General features: G+C 37.1%; 1 long non-coding RNA gene across 11 annotated transcripts in view; it reads right to left on the bottom strand.

Annotated features, from left to right (window-relative positions):
- The window catches only part of LOC147374048 (uncharacterized), a 364,526-nt gene that overhangs the window by 234,890 nt on the left and 105,761 nt on the right, over positions 1–23,875 (bottom strand). Inside the window, exons 3-4 of one of the 11 annotated variants that reach the window (XR_015162371.1) lie at positions 4,597–4,641; positions 3,175–4,445 (exon numbers count right to left, since the gene is read on the bottom strand). The exons of 9 other annotated variants lie outside the window; for them this stretch is intronic. This is a non-coding gene — a long non-coding RNA (uncharacterized LOC147374048). Of the gene's footprint in view, positions 1–3,174; positions 4,446–4,596; positions 4,642–23,875 lie in introns of those variants that run through there. One more of the 11 variants, XR_015162367.1, reaches the window with a different exon arrangement.

Below are 23,875 nucleotides of genomic sequence, written 5' to 3'. Positions count from 1 at the left end.
AACTGATCTATACATCAGTGTCTCTATTTCTGTATCGTGCACAGGGTTATTGTTACCATCTTTCTAAATTCCATATATATGCATTAGTATACTGTATTGGTGTTTTTCTTTCTGGCTTACTTCACTCTGTATAATAGGTTCCAGTTTCATCCACCTCATTAGAACTGATTCAAATATATTGTTTTTAATGGCTGAGTAATACTCCATTGTGTATATGTACCACAGCTTTCTTATCCATTCATCTGCTGATGGGCATCTAGGTTGCTTCCATGTCCTGGCTATTATAAACAGTGCTGCGATGAACATTGGGGTACACGTGTCTCTTTCCCTTCTGGTTTCCTCAGTGTGTATGCCCAGCAGTGGGATTGCTGGATCATAAGGCAGTTCTATTTCCAGTTTTTTAAGGAATCTCCACACTGTTCTCCATAGTGGCTGTACTAGTTTGCATTCCCACCAACTGTGTAAGAGGGTTCCCTTTTCTCCACATCCTCTCCAGCATTTATTGCCTGTAGACTTTTGGATCGCAGCCATTCTGACTGGTGTGAAATGGTACCTACCAACTGAGCTATTAGGGAAGCCCCAGGTTAGCCTGCTGCTGCTAAGTCACTTCAGTCGTGTCCGACTCTGTGCGACCCCATAGACAGCAGCCTACCAGGCTCCCCCGTCCCTAGGATTCTACAGGCAAGAACACTGGAGTGGGTTGCTATTTCCTTCTCCAAAGCATAAAAGTGAAAAGTGAAAGGGAAGTCGCTCAGTCTTATCCGACTCTTAGTGACCCCATGGACTGCAGCCTACCAGGCTCCTCCGTCCATAGGATTTTCCAGGCAAGAGTACTGTAGTGGGTGCCATTGCCTTCTCCGCAGGTTAGCCTGGCCCACAGCATACAGAAGCAAAGGTCTTTTGGGTCACTTAGGGGTTTCCCAGATTAATAACTATCTTTATACTCACCCACAAAAACCTGGTAGTTGACATCATAACCTATTTCCTACATGAAAGAATAAATCCCTTTATTCTAAAATACAAATTATGTATAATCACAGAATAAATGAAGAAAAACAGCATAATGGGGGAGGTTGCTGCTGTTGTTCAGTCACTAAGTTGTGTCTGACTCTTTGCAAACAGGGTCACACAGAGTCGGACACGACTGAAGCAACTTAGCAGCAGCAGCAGCAGACCAGGATAAATAGAAAATTTTTAAATTCACACTAGAGGAAACTGGAATCAATCCAGCCACAGAAAATCACTTTAAAATAAATGCCTAAAAGTATATAAGGCTATAGAGAAAAATAGTTTTGACCTGGATAACAAAATTTCAGAAATTTATCAGAACACTGACCAGAGATAATAAAAATCAGGTACATTTTATGAGAGATCAATCCAGGAGATCTATAGGAGTGCTATAACAATGGAGGTATAAGAATCAAGGGGAAACCAATGTTCATCTCAGCACTGTTTACAATAGCTAGGACGTGGAAGCAACCTAGATGTCCATTGGCAGACGAATGGATAAGAAAATTGTGGTAAATATACTCAATGGAATATTACTCAGCTATTATAAAGAAACACATTTGAATCAGTTCTAATGAGGTGGATGAAACTGGAGCCTATTATACAGAGTGAAGTAAGTCAGAAAGAAAAACACCAATACAATATATTAACACATATATATGGAATTTAGAAAGATGGTAATGATGACCCTATATATGAGACAGCAAAAGAGACACAGATATAAAGAACAGACTTTTGGACTCTGTGGGAGAAGGCAAGGGTGGGATGATTTGAGAGAATAGCATTGAAACATGTATGTGTAATAGATCACCAGTCCAAGTTCGATGCATGAAACAGGGCACTCCAAGCAAGTGCACCGGGACGACCCAGAGGGAGGGGATAGGAAGGGAGGTGGGGGTGGGGTTCGGGATGGGGGACACATGTACCCCCGTGGCTGATTCAGGTTAATGTATGGCAAAAGCCACAACAATATTATAAAGTAATTATCCTCCAATTAAAATAAATTTATTACTTTTTTAAAAAGAAACAAGGGAAAAAACACAAGAAAAGTGGTGACATGTAACAAGAAGTTTTTGATTAAAAACTACTACTAAGGCTGACTGGATTAAAAAAAAAACAGACACTTATATAGGCTTCCTACAAGAGACTCAGGGCTTCTCAGGTGGCTCAGTAGTAAAGAACCCACTTGCCAATGCAGGAGATGCAAGTTCAACCTCTGGGTCAGGAAGATCCCCTGGAGGAGGAAATAGCCACCCATTCCAGTATTCTTGCCTGGGAAATCCCATGGACAGAGGAGCCTGCTGGGCCACAGTCCATGGGGTTGCAAAGAGTCAGACACAACTGAGAAACAACACACAAGCACAAGACACTCAGTTTATAGATGAAGACACACACAGACTGAAAGGGAGGGAATAGAAAAGGCCATTTCATGGAAATGAAAACACGAAGATGAAGGCAACACTATTCATATCAGACTTTAAGCCAAAGGCTACAAGAAGAGACTAGGAAGGGCATTATATAATAATAAGGGCATCAATACAAGAGGAGGTTTTTTACACTCATTAATATATATGCACCCAAAAATGGAGCACCTAAATAAATAAAGCAAATGCTAATAGACATAAAAAAGAGAAATTTATAATACCATAATAATAGGGGATTTTAACAAACCATTTACATCAATGGATAGATAATTCAGGCAGAAAATCATAAGAAAATAGTGTTCTCTCCATCACCACTACCACCCACCCACCCACCCATTCACACACACACACAGCCACCCATTCACCCACACACCCACCCATTCACCCACACACAGTGGAATACTGCTTCGCCATAAAAAAGAATGAAATTCTGCCATTTGCATCAAAGTGGATGAATCTAGAGAATATTATGCTTGGTGAAATAAGTCAAAGACAAATACTGTATGATACCACCTATCTGTGGAATCTGAAAAATAATACAGATAGAAAAATGAATACACATAGAAAAATAGAAATGAACTCACAGATATAGGAAACAAATTAGTGTTTGCCAGCAGGGAGGAGGAGAAAGAGGGGCTCTTTAGGGGTAGGGGATTAAGAGATACAAAGCATTATGATACAGCAGATAAACAACAAGGATATATTGTGTAACACAGGAAATTACAGCCATTACCTTGTAAGAACTTTTAATGGAAGATAAACTACAAAAATCCTGAATCACTATGCTTTACATCAGAAACTCTTATTATAAATCAGCTATACTTCAATGAATAAAAGAATTCCAAATAAATACATAATAAAGCAATAAAAACTATTACACTGAGTACTGAGTATAATAAATGAAGAATGAATCCAAATAAGAGTTCAACATAAAATGTAAGGATAGTCAGGATAAGAAGATAATAAAACTTCTACAGAAAGGGAAGGGAACAGAGATGATTTGTAAAAAAAAATGATGAGAATAGCACAACCTTCTTTTCAACTTTGTTGAACACTACAAAAGGCTGAGTTAGTACCAGAATTTTGAGGAAAAATTATTTTGGACATATACTGATAATTAAACATTCTATATTTAGTCAAACTATGAATCTAGTATAAAGAGAAAATGAAGATATCTTCAGACATCAAAAAAAAAATTATATTATTCAAGAAAGTACCCCAACAAAACAAGAGAAAAATGAGGGGGAAATGAGCTGGGATACCAGAAAAATAAAAACAGTGAAAATTTAGTAGTACATTAAAAAAATATATCAGATTACAGTTGTGCAGCCAATCTAAAAAGCAATTAAAATGGCAGAGGTCATTTCAAGAAGAATGTCATCAAGAAACATGGAATAAACAGAATTATTCCAAATAAAAATTTTACTTAACCATTTATTTCATAAAATATATTAGGATGCCACAAGTGGTAAGAGAGCTAAGGTATGATGGGGGCTAACACAGGATTGGAGCTGGAAAGGAGAGCTAAGGTATGATGGGGGCTAACACAGGATTGGAGCTGGAAAGGAGAGCTAAGGTATGATGGGGGCTAACACAGGATTGGAGCTGGAAAGGAGAGCTAAGGTATGATGGGGGCTAACACAGGATTGGAGCTGGAAAGGATTGGCAGAACGTAAAACAAAGATGGAGATCAATCCTGCAACCACCATCATTGTTTTGCATTACTTCTCCCTGGACTGTGACACAGTTCAAAATTAAACTAGGAATCAGAGAAGATACGGCACAATTCCTAAATGGCATGCTTGCGGCCAACACACAGTTCTGCCAGAGTATAACCAAAGCAATTACGCAACCAGCATGGGGTAGTGGGAGCCATTTTGCAGATCCATTTGCACTCGCCTTCCTCTCCTCAGGGATGCACACAGGGCAGAAATGATTTCTTCTGCTCTTATTTTCAAGATTGTCTGTATGATGATGAGTAAAGTCTCAGCCTTCCCAAGCTTAGTTATCATCCTGTTATGCAATTGGAAAAATGTGGACAGCAGGAATATCAAAAAGCCTATCTGCATTTAAAATCTAATTTCCTATGAGCAATCATCCAGATTTGGCTGAAAAGTCAAACACAATGAGCATTACATCTGGTGGATGCAGTACATCAACTTACCAACTCTCTCAGCGTGAAAGCTTTACTGCCCAACGCCAGAGCCTCCTGCAGCAAGAGCAATGGAAAGAGCTATGGTCTACTGTTTTATAAACTCACTGCTCAGAAAACATGACAATTAGGCTGGCTCTGTTATCATCTCTGATGGCACTGGGCAGGTGATTCAAAGATAATGGCACCTTTGAAATGGACTTTTATAAATCCATTTATGGTGATGCAAAGATTATAATTTTTAATAGAAAATTACATTATACTACTAGATCAATTTTTCCACTTGGATAACAGCATTTTTCATCCCTTCCACTCTAATTTGGAAGCCAATGCAGTGTAAATAACGGTACAGCATTTATTTACTACTATCATCGAGCCCACAGAAGCAAAGATGATTAGAAGTCAATTTTGTCATTTTTGAGTTAATGAGGTACGAGGGTACTTTAGTCTTTCTAAGTGTCAAACAAATGAAAAAAGTGCCAAATACAAAATTATCTGTTTGAATTTGCTACTTTCTGTGTACTGTACAAAATTTTAAGACATATCCAATCTAGTTTACTATACAAACTATAGGGAGGCAATCTGGCTAAATATAATAGGGAGATAATTTGAAGTAGTCAGTGTCACTGGTCTGTATTATAAAGTTGCATCTCTCCCTTTACATTATAATATTTGTCTCAGTAGTTAAATTTGTTTTATTGTCCTAGTATATTAATAGAAACTAGAAATATTCAAATGTTATAGGCAATATGTTCAAAGACTACTTAAAGAGGCCTTGCCACAGGAAGATATTATATCTTCAAACTTAAAAAATACAGTTGACTGTCGAACACAGGAATAGTATTATATGCCCCTAAAGACAGTACAAAGAGAATGAAAGAACATCGTTTCTAGGAAGCTTTGTACTGATCTCGCAAGGACAGTTCAAAATGTACTAAATGTCATCATGGGATAGAAAATCTGTTGCTAAAACTGTTTGGGGCAATTATATATTACTTTTCAAAGCTGTTATGAAATTCTTTCTCTACTAGCCCAAAGACAATTATATTTAACCATAGGGGTAATATGACATAAATGTTGACTGAATTTCTTAACAGAAGTAGTGCTGTTTTATCGTATTGTATTAATTTCTGGGCTATTAGGAGTCATCTGCTGCACTATCACTTCTATCTGCTGATTATCTGATATTAAGCTAGTCTATATTTTAATATGAGAATACTTTCTACTTGTGTGTAAAGGAAACCAAATAGAGTATTTTATAATTATGGTGTTCTTCTTAAAAAGGAAAGAGTAATTATTTTATGTGGAATAGTTTTCTTTTGATAAAAGACATCATAAAGTTCCAAAACATTCTGTGTTCCAACCACCGTAAAGATTTTATTCACCACCAATACTGAAAAACTAAAATCTGTCAGCATGTCTAGTAATTTAGGCTTTAAGAAAGCCAATCTGATTTTAAGATGAATTTGGGGCCTATGGTATGACACTGCATGACTTTTAAATGGAGAAGATAAAATGCATAGGTAACAGAGCTACTGAAAAGTCAGAAATCTATCCTGCATCTTCCAGTAAATACTTTTCCCAAGCTCTGGAAAATGAGTGTTCCAAAAGGTGCCCACTGGAGATAGGTATCTAAAATCATAAGCTTGAGAATGAAATTATTTTGAGTTTTATTAACTGGCACAATAAAAGGGGATTGATAACTCAGTAGAAACAATCCTTTCACCTGTGGAGATCTGTATTTATATTCTGCTCACGTGAGAATAAATTTAATGATTGGCTTCTCTTTCCTGTAACAATCTCCTTACTGACTCTACCTCTGCTTAGAACAGGCCAGGGTCTGAGATAGCATTATGCAACAATCCAACACATAAAACATTTACAGAAGCAGAGTGAGAATCATTATATTAATAACATTAACAATAGTGATAAATAATAATAAAGTCAAGGGAAGGACTAGGAGGGAGAGTGCTTTGAGATATTCAGAGTGGTAGATAGAGAACAAATCATTGCTCAATAAGCACTGCCCAAAGTCAGAAACCCAACTCCAGCTTCATTCCATCCCTTAGCTGTTTCACTACAAGTGGGCATTGGATTCAAGGTGTCAAATATAGCTGTACTAGACCAATGTTGGAGAAGGCAGTGGCACCCCACTCCAGTACTCTTGCCTGGAAAATCCCATGGATGGAGAAGATGGCTGCAGTCCATGGGGTCGCTAAGAGTCGGACACGACTGAGCGACTTCACTTTCACTTTTCACTTTCATGCATTGGAGAAGGAAATGGTAACCCACTCCAGTGTTCTTGCCTGGAGAATCCCAGGGACCGTGGAGCCTGGTGGGCTGCCATCTATGGGGTTGCACAGAATCAGACACAACTGAAGTGACTTAGCAGCAGCAGCAGACCAATGTAGCCGAGCTGGTGCTATGGTCAGGGCTTCATCTATGGCCCTGGACTCCTCAATTTATTAGGTAGTAAATTTGATAAAGGCAAAGAATGTATATCCAAATTTTCAGGTGATACGAAATGGAAGGATACCAAAGACCCTGACTGTTCACTTTCAGAATTCAAGAAGATCAGTATAGCTTGGAATATGGACCCAGGTAGAATAAGATAATAGACTAAATAGAAAGCCCTGCATCTATAGATAAAGCATTACCACATAAGATCACAGAGGTGTTGATTAGCGACACCTCAATGACAGAAAGTAAATTTTAAACAAACAATTTGGCAACCCTAAGTCAAGAATTAGATGTAGGCCAACTCAAAAACCTAATGTAATGACAGAACATTCTTGCAAGTTTGACTCTACTAAGTAACAGCATAACTGGCTACCTGCATCTTTGGCATGGACATCAGTGGACACTGGAAGCAAGAATGATGTCTCCAGCTAACATTTATGGTATCGTTGACATAATCAAGACAGACTCAAGCAATACTGAAACTAAGAAATGGAACAGAACACAGGAAGGCACCAAATATGTGTGGAAACCAATAGGACTCTGAGGAAGTTGAGGCCCTTCTCTTCTCTGAAGACCCCCAGATTTGTTTGGGCAAATGCCTGGAGAATCCCAGGGACAGAGGAGCCTAGTGGGCTGCCGTCTACGGGGTCGCACAGAGTCGGACACGACTGAAGCGACTTAGCAGCAGCAGCAGCAGCAATGCAACTGCCACCAGTCTTGAAAGCCACAGTCTCTTAAGGTACTGTGCTGAAAGCCTACTCACTGAACACTAGAAAAAGACAGTATCTCAGCTCACGTTCAGGTCAAAGAATCACACTTTATTTGAAGTTTGTATAAATTTCTGGAGATGTGAGTTAAATCCCTGGGTCAGGAAGATTCCCTGGAGAAGGAAATGGCAACCTACTCTGGTATCCTTGCCTGGAAAATCCCATGGGTAAAGGAGCCTAGTGGGCTACAGTCCATGGGGTGAAAAGAGTCCCATCATCATACACATTTTTTGTTTCATATTACAATATCTTTTCAATCTCCTTTGCAGTTCATCTTCCTCTCATCATCTTAACAATACATACCCTGTAATAAACCGTATGGTTATCATGGGGACAGAGGAGGAGAAAGCATGAGCCTGACAACAGAGTATTCCATTATCCAGCATCGAGGTATGAGTTCTGTGTATCCTGTGGCCATTTCAAGGATCCTGATCCATACCAGCCAATCAAACATGCAAAACTTTCATCCAAGTGAAGGTCAACCTGATCTCTGGACACCAGAGCTACATTTCAAAGCCATGAAATCTTTCCAAATATCCTCCATGGGAAGAAAAGGTCTAGAGCATAAATCCAATTTAAAAAAACAAACCCATGGCATAAAGAAATATAAAGAGGTAGAGAGTGTTCAAGACATGGAAAATCAGTTGGACAAAACTAGTTTAATTTCCTAAAAATGCTGTGCTCCTTCTTGCCTGCAGGCCACTATGTATGTTGCTTTCTCTTTTCACCTAATTCCTATTTATACATTAAGACTCAACTCAGCCATCATTTTCCAAGGAAGGATTTCTGTGACCTCCTAACCAGACACCTGCAACACTGCCGTTCAATGATGAACACCTCTATCACACCGCTCCCCAGGGATCCTTGTGCTCTTTCTGGCCTAGCATTTATCTCCCTGTTATCAGTTGTCTGATAGTATGTCTCTATCTTCTACCAATCTTCAGCTTATCTGAGCATATAAGGGCACAGGGACTGTGGCTGTCCTGTTTACGATTCCTTCCTAGCATCTGACTCATACATGGGGCTAAGACAGTATTTCACAAATGAATCAGGCAATTGATTTCTTTCTTTTCACACTTGAGGTCACAAAGACACAGCCTCTGTAGAGGAAAGAAACTCCAAAATGGCATATTTTTCTAACTTGGAGCACTTCAGAAACAAATTCAGCATGATCTCTAACTTTCTTAGTCTCTATTCATTTACATTATTTACTAAGTTCTCCACAATTTATTATTTTTGAGGAGTTAGCTGTTGTCTTTGAACAGAAATATTGACTTCATCTGTTTGAGTTTAACCCCCACTTCCTATCTGCTTGAAAAGAATTTTTTTTGGCGAGAAATTGAAGCAAGTGATTCCTTATCCTTTTTCAGTTACCCATCACAATTAGCAGATTAATGATCATACAAGTCATCAATAAAATACTTTACTCAATATTTGCATTAAATTGCTAGTGTATTTGTCTTCTAGCTCTGTAATATAACCCTTTTAAAATTGGCTTGCCCTTCTCAGATATAGTGCTTTACCAGAAAATTCAGGGAATAAAAAGATGACATTTAACATTCAAGTTACGAGGGAAAAATTCCTTACTTTATCACTTTTCCACTTAAAAGCAGTCCTAAGTAATACATTCACTACAAACCAGAAGCACTAGGCTTCTTTTAGTCACTTTATAACACTGACAGAATTACTAGTTAAAATTAGACTTCTCATTTTCATATCAGAGGAGACATCAACATTAGTTTCTGTATTAAACACAAAAGTTATTCATACAATCTGGAACTGCAGAAAGCTTTTTAAATGGATGTAAGGTGATGGATGCAGGATTGTCTGAATATGTGTTTAATAGAAATTATGATTATCAACCAAATGATATTTTGGAAAGGCAGTCATTTCTTCACTACAGTGTAGTAATACATTTTCCAGTCTACACAAAAAATAAATACTACATATGAAAAGGTATCTTACAGTACTTTCAGTTCTACAGAGTACTACATTACTGCTTGTCAACTTGCAATTGTTCCATAATTCAACCTGCTGCAACTATAAAGCTGAATCCTGACTTGATTAAACAAAAGACACCACAAGTTTATGGGTTGTGCATATCTATGTGTAGACAGCAACATCAAGGATGAATATAACAATTTTAAATCCTTAACACCGAAATAAAATAGTGTCTTCAATGAGAAGAAAGAAGAACATCTAATGGGGAATAAAAATCAATTCTGCCTTTAATTTTCTATTCTACTTGGTGTAGGTTTCCTGAAGGATGTTTGTCTATAGACAAGTGAAGTAAATTTGCTGCAGAGAGGTGAATATATTTTCATCATCCAATATGGCAAAAGGCAGATGGAGAGAGGAAAACTATCCTAAAATTGCTCTCCTATCTTACATCATAGCACATAATACGTCTGCACTAGTTCTCAGGGGCCACAAGAGACTGGCCATCTGGGTATGGCTGCCCCTGGTCCTACCAGGCCCGCCATCCAGGGCTGAGAAGTCACTACCTCAACGCATGTGTTACCCATTCATGGTACATGAATTGGGGTGCTCTGACTTAGGAAACATTGGGATTCATAAATGGAAACAAAGTGTTTTAAAAATTACAGATTAAGGGATATTTCCCTAGCTCAAAATTACAGAAAAATTTCAGGTGACTGGTACAATTATAGAAACAAAGTTTGAATGGCCAGGGGGCAGGGACGGTTAGTAGTTACAAGAAAACCCTTGATTTATAACAAAAGTCCATCACTTATCGCCATATAAATATGAGGAAGTCATCCGACTCCTACATGCTTTGGTTTCCTATTCTGTACAGAGGTGATTATAGTACTTTCCCCACAGTGTTACAAAGACTGAATAACTTACTATGTGGTAACCCCTTAGAGGAATATTTGATAAATATTAGCTTTAATTATAAAACATATGGATACAATGGGATTAAAAATACATTTTCACACTTTGAAACAATAAAATTATAGAAAAGTTGCAAGATCAAATTATGAATTTTCCTGAACCATATGAGACTAAGTTGTCATCCTGATTTCCGATACTAAATATTTTAGTATATTATTTTCTGTATTTGTCATTTTTAAAGCTTTAAATAGCTGTAATGTTTTCTTGGGGACATTCTCCACAATAACCAGAAAATAACTATCAAGATCAAAAAATAATAGTGATATGCTACCATCTAATGCACAGACCTCAGTTAAGGGTCAGCATTCATCTCAATAATGTTCTTTACAGCAAAGTAGTGAGTTTAGAATCACATGTGTGTTAGTTTTTATTATTTTTTAATCAGAAGAGAAGCTCCATCTTTTTCTGACTTTCATGACCTGGACACTTTTGAACATAAAGTTCAATTGTTTTGGAAAAAGTTCCTCAACTTAGCTTGGTCTGACATTTTCCCACAGTCAGATTCAGGTTACAAATCTTTATATGAGGAATATCACAGAAGTGACCCTGTGTTTTCCGTTTTGATTAGCCTTAAAGGTATGGGTAACTTTGATCATTTTATTAAGTGATGTCTACTAGGCTCCTCCACTAAAAAGTTACATTTTCCCCCTTTGCAGTTAATAAATATTGAAGGAAAGGGCAATACTGTGAAACTATGTAAATATCTCATTCCTAATCAAGCTTTCAATACAGTTATGTATGTATGTCAGTTAAAAAAAAAAATGGGGGGTTGGGGGAAATGTGCAGAAGGCAAACTATGCAATGCCAGCACTGTCTGGGCTTCCCTGCCTCTCTGAATCTCAGTAAGTAGAGGTTGGAGAAAGACTCCTTCAATTCATCTCACATCTTCTCCAAAGCGTGAACCTCAAATAAGAAGATACACATATAAACGTGTGCATGAGTGCTAATTTGCTTCAGTCCTTTCAAACTCTTTGCAACCCCAACGACTATAGCCCACCAGGCTTCTCCGTCGATGCAATTCACCAGGCAGGAATACTGGAGTGGGTTGCCATGCCTTTCTCCAGGGGATCTTCTCAACCCAGCAATAGAACCCATGTCTCTTATGTCTCCTGCACCGGCAGGCGGGCACTTTACCACTAGTGCCACATGGGAAGGCCAAACATATAAGCAAATATCACCAAATAAAAATTTAAGAAAAAATAAGGAAATGCCTCTCAGTAGATACAGAATATCTACCAGAACCTTACATATAAAGTGTAATGCTGAAAACATTCCCAATATAGTTAAAGGCAGACTAGAATTATGAAACTTTATATAGATTCTAATCTACTGTTAAAAGATGTTAAAATTTAGCAAGAAAGAGATGCAAAGGACATGACTGACTGAGAACTGTCAAAGGTACAGGGAAAGCTGTACTCCTGTGCACTGTGAGCAAGGAAGGGGAGGGAGAAGCTAAAATCAGGGCAGTTCAGCAATATCTATGCAATCTGCCAAGATTTTATTTTACATCACAGAAAAAGTTTTAAACCAAAACTATAACTTTTAATGGGCTTCCATGGTGTCTCAGTTGGTAAAGAAATCTGCCTGTAATGCCAAAGACCTGGGTTCGATCCCTGGGTTGGGAAGATCCCCTGGAGAAAGGCATGACAACCCACTCCAGTATTCTTGCCTGAAGAATCTTTTGATACAATATGTTTCATAAAACATGTAACTTTTAATAAAATATGTCCTTGATAAAGAGACCATCATAATCTCAAAATTGAAAAGCATGTGCAGAGCTACGTTTTTTTTAAATATATATATAAATGTTTCCCTGGTGGCTCAGATGGTAAAGAATCTGCCTGCAATGCAGGAGACCTGGGTTTGATCCCTGGATCAGGAAGACAACCTGGAGAAGGGAATGGCAACCTACTTCAGTATTCTTGCCTGAAGAATCCCATGGACAGAGGACCCTGGTGAGATACAGTCCATGGGGTCATAAAGAGTCAGACACAATTAAGCGACTAATACACACACATTTTTATATTACTGAAAGTCAGCATGGTTATCAACAAGTACTAGTGTAGTTATTACTGCCATTGTCTAAATGGCATTTTAATGGACCAGCAATATTTGAATAAAACAAAGGCATGTAAATTCATAAATATGATATATTTATTCCATAAAATTGATCTTTTTTCAACAAAATCATCAGACTATGTCATAATCCAGATTTTTCACAAAACATGTATTTTATTGACATTAACTTCAAAGTAGGCTTCTGAAGCTAGTGCATACATAGTTTTTACTCATTGTAAATTGGAGCCATTACTCACTGCTGAGAGTAGATACAATCTGGAATTATTAATAGAGTTGATACATTATATGTAGATTATAGCTAGTACATTATATGGTATCCAAACACTGTAATGAACTATGTATGATAAATTATCATTGTTATAGAATATATTATAAAAACTTTTAATTTAGTTGTGTAAATGATTACTACAGCATTACTTTTAACCTCACTTACATCAATTATTTAGGCCCATAAAATGTTAAGTTTTTTCTTCAAGGTTTTTAACATTAGGACATTATTTTTAAAATGAAAAAACAGCAGCATGTTGCTCAATTTGTTCAAGTACCTTTTAGAGACTATACCTTGATCTAGAACAGTAGAAATGGTCTTGGTAGAAATTAGCTTCAGCTTTATATGCTCTTAAACCTCCTCCTTTATAGGTATATATATATATTTTTTATTATATTTAATTCAAATGCTGCTTTTGTATATATTCAGTTCAGTTGCTCAGTTGTGTCCGACTCTTTGCGATCCCATGAATCACAGCACGCCAGGCCTCCCTGTCCATCAACAACTCCCGGAGTTCACTCAGACTCATGTCCATGGAGTCAGTGATGCTATCCAGCCAACTCATCCTCTGTCGTCCCCTTTTCCTCCTGCCCCCAATCCCTCCCAGCATCAGAGTCTTTTCCAATGAGTCAACCCTTCGCATGAGGTGGCCAAAGTATTGGAGTTTCAGCTTTAGCATCATTCCTTCCAAAGAACACCCAGGGCTGATCTCCTTCAGAATGGACTGGTTGGATCTCCTTGCAGTCCAAGGGACTCTCAAGAGTCTTCTCCAATACCACAGTTCAAAAAGCATCAATTCTTCAGCGCTCAGCCTTCACAGTCCAACTCTCACATCCATACATGACCACTGGAAAAACCATAGCCTTGACTAGATGGACCTTTGTTGGCAAAGTAATGTCTCTGCTTTTGAATACGCTATCTAGGTTGGTCATAACTTTCCTGCCACGGAGCAAGCATCTTTTAATTTCATGCCTGCATTAGTTTGATTCTATTAAAAGTGTTTTTTTCCTAAAATGAACAAAAAGTTCTAATCTTTAAAAGGTTGAAATATCCACACTTAGATGTCTGTATACATTTGCAAACATTTTAAATAATATGTAATAGTTCATAGTCAAATGACTATAGGTAGTACAAATTAAAAAAAAAAGTTTCTCACCCAAAATTTCTTGGCATTTATTTGAAGATATGCTGTTGTTTCATATAACTATTCTACTGCATTTCATTCCCATTTTATCTACATTAATATAATTGCTTACTCAGCTTTCACTATGATGATGATATTCTCACCATGCATCTAAGATTTAATGTCATATCTCTCATGTGATTCATGAAAACATTCAATTTTGGGACACAGAGATCAGGTATGATTTTTGACTTGTTCCTGGGACAGTAGAGCCCACATCTTATGGGCATAAATTTACACTATGTTGCCAGTTATGTGGTAGAATTATTCGCAAATATTTTGACGAGGATTCTAGCTCATACACCTTTTACTTACCAATCTTGTTAGCATCATATAGTTACCCTTCATAATGTCTTGCTATGCTAAGTCACTTCAGTCGTGTCCGACTCTGTGTGAACCCATAGACGGCAGCCCACCAGGCTCCGCCGTCCCTGGGATTCTCCAGGCAAGAACACTGGAGTGGATTACCATTTCCTTCTCCAATGCATGAAAGTGAAAAGAGAAAGTGAAGTCGCTCAGTCGTGTCCGACACTCAGCGACCCCATGGACTGCAGCCTTCCAGGTTCCTCCGTCCATGGGATTTTCCAGGCAAAAGTACTGGAGTGGGTCATCATGTCTTAAGTTAATAGTTAATATTCAAAATCACTTTTGCAATTTTCCTCTCAGCACTTTCTACAAAAGATGTACAGTCAAGGAAGAGTCATTAATTTTGACTCCCTTGTCTTCCTGTTTTGGGAGTTAAAGCCCATGCATGATAAAAGCTTATTATCGGGCATACTTTTGTTAATGGTACACTCACTGATTGTATATTTGCTATACAAATATTGTATCTTTAATCTATTGTCTCACTTGATTTCCCACTAAATTAACCATCTCACTTTGATATTTCCATTCTAAATAGTCACCATTTGATTTAGTTTTTTCTTAGATCCATCCTTTATGTTCAGCTATTCCAGCAAGTTTTGAAATCATTTCTACTACACCCAGACATTTTCCAATCTGTTAGTGCTACAAAAAGGATCATTGTTCTTAGCTAAATATCAGATATACATTACCCTTTTGGGACTATTACTCCAATGTTCTTTATCAGTGTTCAGTGGTTGAATACTATCAATGATTTGCTCTTTATTTAGCTTTCTAAGCTCTAAATGTATATGTGCTTTTTAATGTGCAAATGATATTTTATGTTCTTTTAATTGAGAAAGTAATTGTTTTCAATCACCTCTGCATCATTGAACAAAGCTGATCCTTAAGATTAATTTGAAACAAGTAACACCAGAAAAACACACTATTTTTGTGCTGAAACAGAAAAGCCAGTTTCTAATTTATTTTTCCATTTACAAAATATGTATAAAACTAAATATTTCCTGCTATGTTCGACCAATAGAAAATTGTAAATACTAACTTTTTTCAGACTATATTTTGCAATAAATATTTTCATGCTGTCAGAAAAATGTCATACCCCTTTTCCAGGATTAGCTTCCAGTAAGCAGAGTAGAATGGCCCAATCTTTCTTCTCTAATTTGCTAATTTTATGACAGTTGTTTTCTTCTAAAAGAAGAAACTCTGCTGGGGAGAGTTGCATTTTTTAAATTTTAATTTGTGAATTAAATATGAATAATTTTCTCTTATTTTTACACTCATGATTCTGATCAACAATTTAAATCTTCACTTAGTAACACAGATATAAGCTGCATGTATTTTATCTGACCTGTTCTAGTTGTAGGTTTGAATTTGATGCGATTAATTTTCTTAATCACAGTCATTATTTTATCAGTAATTACCTTCAATAGGCTTCCCAGGTGGTGCTAGCGGTAAAGAACCACCTGCGAATGCAGGAGAGGCAAGAGACTGGAGTTTGATCTCTGGATCAGGAAGATCCACTGGAAGATGAAATGGCAACCAACTCCAGTATTCTTGCCTAGGAAATCCCATGGACAGAGAAGCCTGGTGGGCTACAGTCCATGGGATCTCAAAGAGTTGGGCACAACTGAGCACACACGCATGCACGCACACGCACACACACACACAAGATTACCTTCAATAAATCACAAATATGTATTGTCCTATTAGCAAATTTTTTTTGTAGTTTGGGCTTAATAGCATTAAATGCTTACTTCAGTGTTTCCAAGTTTTATTAATCAAATGGCCTCTTTGAAGATTTTTCTTTTCAGCTTCATTTCTTTTCTAAACTCCAACTCATTTTTTCCACTATTATCTTGACCTTATTCTTTTTTTCAATTTTTTTTAAATTGGAGTATTAATTGCTTTACAATGTTGTGTTAGTTTCTGCTGTACAAAATGAATCAGCTATATGCATACATATATCTGTTAGGTAGTTAGAATAGGAAAAAAGAGTCCAGAATGGTGGAGGCTAAAAGACAAAGAAGAGAAAAGTCCATGAAAATAGAACAAAGGAGGTCCAAGGGCTGGAGTGAGAACCTCAGGTAAAACAAACAGCCCTCCTGGCTAGCCCAGTTTACATAAGGCAGGCTCAGGGGGAGGAGAGAAAACATAAAAAGAGGAGCCAATATTGAGCCCGGGGCTTCTCTTTTCTTCTCATCTTTGGGTCAGCCTGCCCTCATGCCTCAAGGATGTATTTTCCTTTGCTTGTCAATAAAACTGAGCTATAACACTGGTCTATCCATTGCTTCAAATTTTTGCTGCAACAAGACATAACGGAGGAAATTACACATTCCCCCAACATATACCCCTCCCCTTGAGCCTGCTTCCCACCTCCCATCTCACTCCTCTAGTTGACCTTATTTATTCTTTTGAAAGAGTTAAAAATGAAATATAATTGTCAGATCAGATCAGATCAGTCGCTCAGTCGTGTCCGATTCTTTGCGACCCCATGAATCGCAGCACACCAGGCCTCCCTGTCCATCACCAACTCCCGGAGTTCACTCAGACTCACGTCCATTGAGTCAGTGATGCCATCCAGCCATCTCATCCTCTATCATCCCCTTCTCCTCCTGCCCCCAATCCCTCCCAGCATCAGAGTCTTTTCCAATGAGTCAACTCTTCGCATGAGGTGGCCAAAGTACTGGAGTTTCAGCTTTAGCATCATTCCTTCCAAAGAAATCCCAGGGCTGATCTCCTTCAGAATGGACTGGTTGGATCTCCTTGTACTTAGTAAAAAAATTAGTACATTTTCCTCCCAAATATTTATAGTCAGAAATACAACAAATTCATTCAAAAATCATAAATTGAATTTCTATTCTCAAAGTTATTTTACTTTTCAAATTAAATACTAATTCAAAGATAAATTGTAACTTAACTAATTTTTAAATCAAAATTAAATAAAACCAACAATAAATTTGGTGTTCTGAAAATATAATTCTTAATAAATACTATTAGAAAAAATAAAATGATTTTCAATAACATAATTTAGCTTCCATATATTTGTCAATGTAAAAACTTAGTATCTTACTTCACTCATGCTACATTTGGATTTTTATTTTGAATTTGAATTGCTTAATCCTATAAAATATTACTGAGGAAACATGTAGCAGCTTTGTGAAAGCTAGGCTAATTTATAGTACTTTGAACTGGAACAGGATGAATAGTAACAGAGTGAAATATGCACTCTCAACTCTTTGAAACAGTATTTGCAAAAATCTATTTCATATGCTAAGAAGAAGAATTGGACATGTTAATTTGTCTTTTCTCTTACCTATGGGGATTTTATTGGCAAAATCCACCCCTCTCTGGAACAGTATTCATCTCTAACATTATTAAGGAATCACCCACCCTGGTGTTATATCCTTCAGACATATTACCTTTTGTTTGTGGACATAGGTAAAGAGCTGTGGGAAGGTACTTTGCTGGGGCCTGAATTGGGTTAGTCACGAAATCCATTCGTAGGGCTACCATTGTTATTTCTAGCCCTGAGCACCACGGCTAGAGTACCAGATCCAAAATGTCAAGTGTCCTTTAGTTCTGAAATAAGTGTATCTTTTGAGTATGTAATATGTGAGGCCAAGGTCAGGAGCCTCTTGTTTCCCTGGGTTACTAGAGAACAGGTAATTCAGCAGTATACCCATGGTAAATAACAGTTTAAAAGCTGTATCTATAGGTAGTGACTGATGGAAAAACTCATCAAGGCATTTTGTTGGGTAAAAAATTAAAGTTCCAAAATATATGCACAATACCACTTAGACATTTTAAATCAAAGTAACATGCTTCCATTTGTTCTACATATAAACAATAGAAGGAGGGATGCATATGAAATAAAAGTTATTAAAACTCTAGGGAGGGAAGTGAAAATTGATTTTGAATAAAGAATTTTAAACCCACCTGCAATATTTAGCTTATCATAAAGAGAATGATTTAATTATTTACTGAAATAATTAAAATTTGAAAATTTCCCTTCAAAATGAAATGTGTTGGGAAAACTTGATTTACAAGTTTGACTGTATGAATGTTAAATCATGCAAATATGATGTGATTTAATTTTTAAATTGAGATAATTAACATAGATTATAATAGTTTTAGGTATTCACCATAATTTTTCAATATGTGTATACATTGTGAAATTATCATCACAATAAATCTCACTACAATCTGTTACCAAATATAGTCAAAAACATGTTTTTTTTTCTTTTTGTGATGAGGACATCTGATTTACTCTTAGCAATTTTGAAATATGCAATACAGTAGTATAAGCTACAGTCACTATGCTGTACATTATATACCCATGACATTTTAGAAGTTTGTACCCTTTGATCTCTGTCAATCATTTCACCCTCATTCTACTTCCCTCCCTTCTGGCAACAAGAATCTTTTCTCTATAATTACTACCTTGCTTTTGTTTTATTTCTTTATTTTTCAGATTCCATATGTGAGATCACATGGTATCTGTCTTTCTTTGATATATTTCATGTAGAATAATGCCCTCAAGGTCCATCTGAGTTATTACAAATGACAAGATTTTGTTCTTTTTTATGGTTGAATAGTATTGCATAAGATATGCATAAACATGTCCAGCCACACATCCATAGATGAACACTTAGGTTATTTCTTGCCTACTGTTACTAATCCTGCAATGAATATAGGCATGCATATTATCTTTTGGAGCTGGTGTTTTCATTTTCTTAGGATAAATAAATAAATTCCAGAAGTAGAATTGCTGGATCACATACTAGTTCTATTTTTAATATTTTCAGGAAACTCTACACTATTTTTCATAGTTGTTGCATCAATTTACATTCCCACCAACAGTGCAAATGGGTCCTGATTTTTCAAATCCTCACCAACACTTGTTATTTCCTTATCTTTCTGATAAGAGCCATTCATTTAACAGGTATGAGGTGATATCCCATTATGATTTTAATTTTCATTTCCCTGATGTTTAGTGATGTTGAAGACATTTTCATGTAGCTTTTGACCATCCCTGTGTCTTCTCTGAAAAATTTCTATTCAGATCCATTTTTAAAATCCATTTGCCCATTTATTAATCATATTTTTTTTACGGACTTATATGAGTTCTATATAAATTTTGGATATTAAGTTCTTATCAGATAGATGATTTGCAAACTGCCCCCATTCAGTAGGTTGCTTTTTCACTTTGTTGATGGTTTTCTTTGCTGCATAAAAGCTTTTTGGTTTTATTTTACTTCTGCCTCAGCAATACATGAACTGACAATTTACAGGTGTATAACCTGGGTTTCGAAGAAGAAGAGGAACCAGAGATTAAATTGTCAACATTTGTTGGATCACACAAAAAGCACTACAAACCCTTTCACTCTGTAGACCAGAACAAACTGTGGAAAATTCTTAAAGAGACAGGAGTACCAGCCCACCTTACCTGTCTCCTGAGAAACCTGTATGCAGGTCAAGAAGTAACAGTTCAAAATAAATGTTGAACTACTGACTGGTTCAAAATTGGGAAAGGAGTAGGCCAAGGCTGCATATTGTCACCCTGTTTGTTTAACGTATATGCAGAGTACATCATGCAAAATGACAGGCTGGGTGAATCACAGACTGGAATCAAGATTGCCAGGAGAAATATCAACAACCTCAGATATGCAGATGATACCACGCTAATGGGCGAAAGTGAAGAGGAACTAAAGAGCCTCTTGCTGAAAGTGAAAGAGGAGAGTGAAAAAACTTAAAACTCAACATTCAAAAAACTAAGTTCATGGCATCCAGTCCCATCACTTCATGGCAAATAGAAGGGGAAAAAGTGGAGACAGTGACCAATTTTATTTTGGGGGCTCCAAAATCACTGCAACTATGACTGTATCCATGAAATTAAAAGATTCTTGGTCCTTGGAAGAAAGCTATGAGAAACCTAGGTAATGTATTAAAAAGCAGAAATATCTCTTTGCCAAAAAAAGTCTGTATAGTCGAAGCTATGGTTTTCCCAGTAGTCATGTGGACCATAAAAAAAGCTGAGTGCCAACAAATGAACACTTTCAAATTATGCTGCTGTAGAAGATTCTTAAGAGTCCCTTGAATAGAAACAACATCCAGCTAGTCAATCATAAAGGAAATCAACCCTGAATATTAATTAAAAAAAAAATTATGCTGAAGCCCCAATTCTTTGGCTATCTGATGCGAAGAGCCAACTTATTGAACTTTTCCACCCTGATGATGGGAGAGATTGAAAGCAAAGGGAAAAGTTGGCGACAGAGGATAAGATGGTTAGATAGCATCACTGACTCAGTGGACATGAATTTGAGCAAACTTGGAGAAGGCAATGGCACCCCACTCCAGTACTCTTGCCTGGAAAATCCCATGGGCGGAGGAGTCTGGTAGGCTGCAGTCCATGGGGTTGCTAGGAGTCGGACATGACTGACCGATTTCACTTTGACTTTTCACTTTCATGCATTGGAGGAGGAAATGGAAACCCACTCCAGTGTTCTTGCCTGGAGAATCCCAGGGATGGGGGAGCCTGGTGGGCTGCCGTCTATGGGGTGGCACAGAGTCGGACACGACTGAAGCAACTTAGCAGCAGCAGCAAAGGGCAGAGGAGCCTGGCATGCTATAGTTCGTGAGGTTGCAGAGTGGAACTCTACTTAGTGACTGAGCAGCAACTTAATTATTACATTTGTTACCTTTACTTTTGGATTCAGATCCAAATAATCGTCATCAAAATTAATGTCAAGGCATTTACTGCCTATGTTTTCTTCTAGGAATTTTGTGGTTTCAGTTCTTTCAAGTCTTTAATCTGTTTTAATTAATTTTTATTAATATATATGGTATAAAACGGAGAAGGAAATGGCACCCCACTCCAGTACTCTTGTCTGGAAAACCCCATGGATGGAGGAGCCTTGGTAGGCTGCAGTCCATGGGGTCACTAAGAGTTGGACACAACTGAGTGACTTCACTTTCACTTTTCACTTTCCTGCATTGGAGAAGGAAATGGCAACCCACTCCAGTGTTCTTGCCTGGAGAATCCCAGGGACGGGGGAGCCTGGTGGGCTGCCGTCCATGGGGTCGCACAGAGTCGGACACGACTGAAGTGACTTAGCAGCAGCATGGTATAAGACAGTAGTCTATTTTCATTCTTTTGTATTTTGCTGTCCAATTTTCCCAACACCATCTATTGAGTCTGTCCTCTCCCCATTGTATATTCTTGCCTCTTAAGTTGTAAATTCAGTTCAGTTGCTCAGTCATGTCTGACTCTTTGCGACCCCATGAATTGCAGCAAGTTGTAAATTAATGAACTGTATATGAGTAGATTTATTTCTGGGCTCTCTACTCTTGTGCATTGATCTACTTATCTGCCAGTCAGTACAATACTGTTTTGATTACTATAGCTTGTAACATGGTTTGAAATCATGGAGTGTGTTGCTTCCAAGTTTGTTCTTCTTTCTCAAGACTGCCTTGACTAGTTCAAGTCTTTTGTGGCTCTATACAAATTTTAGGATTGTTTTTCCTATTTCTGTGAAAAATACCAGTGGAATTTTGATAGCAGTTGCATTGAATCTGTAGATTGCTTTGATAGTATGGACATAAACAGTATTAAAATTTCTAATTCATGAACATGGAATATGCTTGTGACCTCCTCAAATTTCTTTTATCAATACCTTACAGTTTTCAGTGTATAGGTCTTTCACCTCCTTGGTTAAATTTATTCCTTGGTATTTTATTCTTTTTGATGCAATTTCAAATGGAATTGTAGTTTTAACTCCTCTTATTGTGTACAGAAATGCAACTGAATATATAACAAAATGTATATTATGCATATTCATTTTGTATCCTGCAACTTTACTGAACTTATTATTACTCCTAACAGTTTTTTGGTAGAATCTTTAGGATTTTATAACATTTTTTACTCACAAATAGTGACAGTTTATCTCTTCCTTTCCAATTTGGATGCCTTTTCTTTTTCTAGCGTAAGTGCTCTTGTCAGAACTTCTAATACCATGTTGAATAAAAGTGGACATTTATATCTTCATGATGTTGGAAGAAAACCTTCAAGTTTTTCACCACTGAGTGTGATGTTAGATGTTAAATCTTTAGTATATTACCCTTCAAGTTGTTACATGCTTTTTTCTTTCTACTTGACATTCCATATATCTCTATTTCTTAAAGTTTGGATACATTTACAAATTTGATTTTTCCATTTTAATTTTACTCCATCAGTTATGGGCTTTAGTGTTTACCTGAATGTTCCCTTAATTATTTTCACATAAAATATCCACATTTTATTTAAATAAAAAAATTCCTGGGCTTCCGTGGTGACTCAGTGGTAAAAAATCCCTCTGCCAATGCAAGAGACACAGGTTCTATCCCTGGTCTGAGAAGATCCCACATGCCGTATAAAAACTAAGCTTGTGCTCTAGAGTCCAGAAACCTCAGCTACTGAGCCCTTGCACAGCAACTACTGAAGCCTGTGCGCCCTAGAGCCCATGCTCAGCAACAAGAGAAGCTATCACAATGAGATGCCCATGCACCGCAACTAGAGAATAGACTATGCAGCAACGAAGACCCAGTAGAGTCAAAAAATAATATAAAATTATACAAGTCCTTTACAAAAAGTTCCCAAATACTCATGCTTTGAGTCAACCGTTATGATAAGCACATTAATTTCATTTAATCCTTATAACAACCTCTAAGAAAGTGTTTTATTGTTGTTGTTTTACCAATAAGAGAACTGAGAGTCACAAAGGCTTACTGTACAAAATTTAGTCAACAAAAGTACTCAGTTTGAGAAAATCTAAAAACCACAGAGCTAGAAAAATCAAGACCAAATTCAAGTTAACATGCTCTAGGTATGCAAAAGGAAATAAAGTAAATGAGCAGCAAAAATGGGACAGAGTCATTTTGTCTTGATAGTTTTAGGAGAGAATCATAAAAAAAGGAAAACATTTATCCACAATGTCTAGGTTTAGTTGAGCTAGATTCACCCTTGAGGAAAAGCTGAACAAATGTATATTTTAGGCTTTACTCTAAATAAGGTAGCTATAGTGCTTTCCAAGTTTGACAGCAAATTTTCCAAGATATGGGTGTTAGCTAAGAAGTAGAAGAAGGAAGTAAGAAAAAATTCAGTGCTGGAAGGAAAAAGAGAAATGTTGAATGGATCAGATTTCACACCTTCTGGATGGCCAAATAAGACAGTTTCTTGTCACAAAAACAGCAATCCTGGAAATACTGATCTCCCAACCCTCT

The sequence above is a fragment of the Bos grunniens genome, chromosome 4 (assembly GCF_055505025.1).
Source record: "Bos grunniens cultivar Pamir isolate PY7600 chromosome 4, Bosgru_T2T1.0, whole genome shotgun sequence".
NCBI classification, from domain to species: Eukaryota; Metazoa; Chordata; class Mammalia; order Artiodactyla; family Bovidae; genus Bos; species Bos grunniens.
The sequence above is the reverse complement of the archived record's forward strand: the minus strand, read 5'-3'. Positions and strand labels throughout refer to the sequence as shown.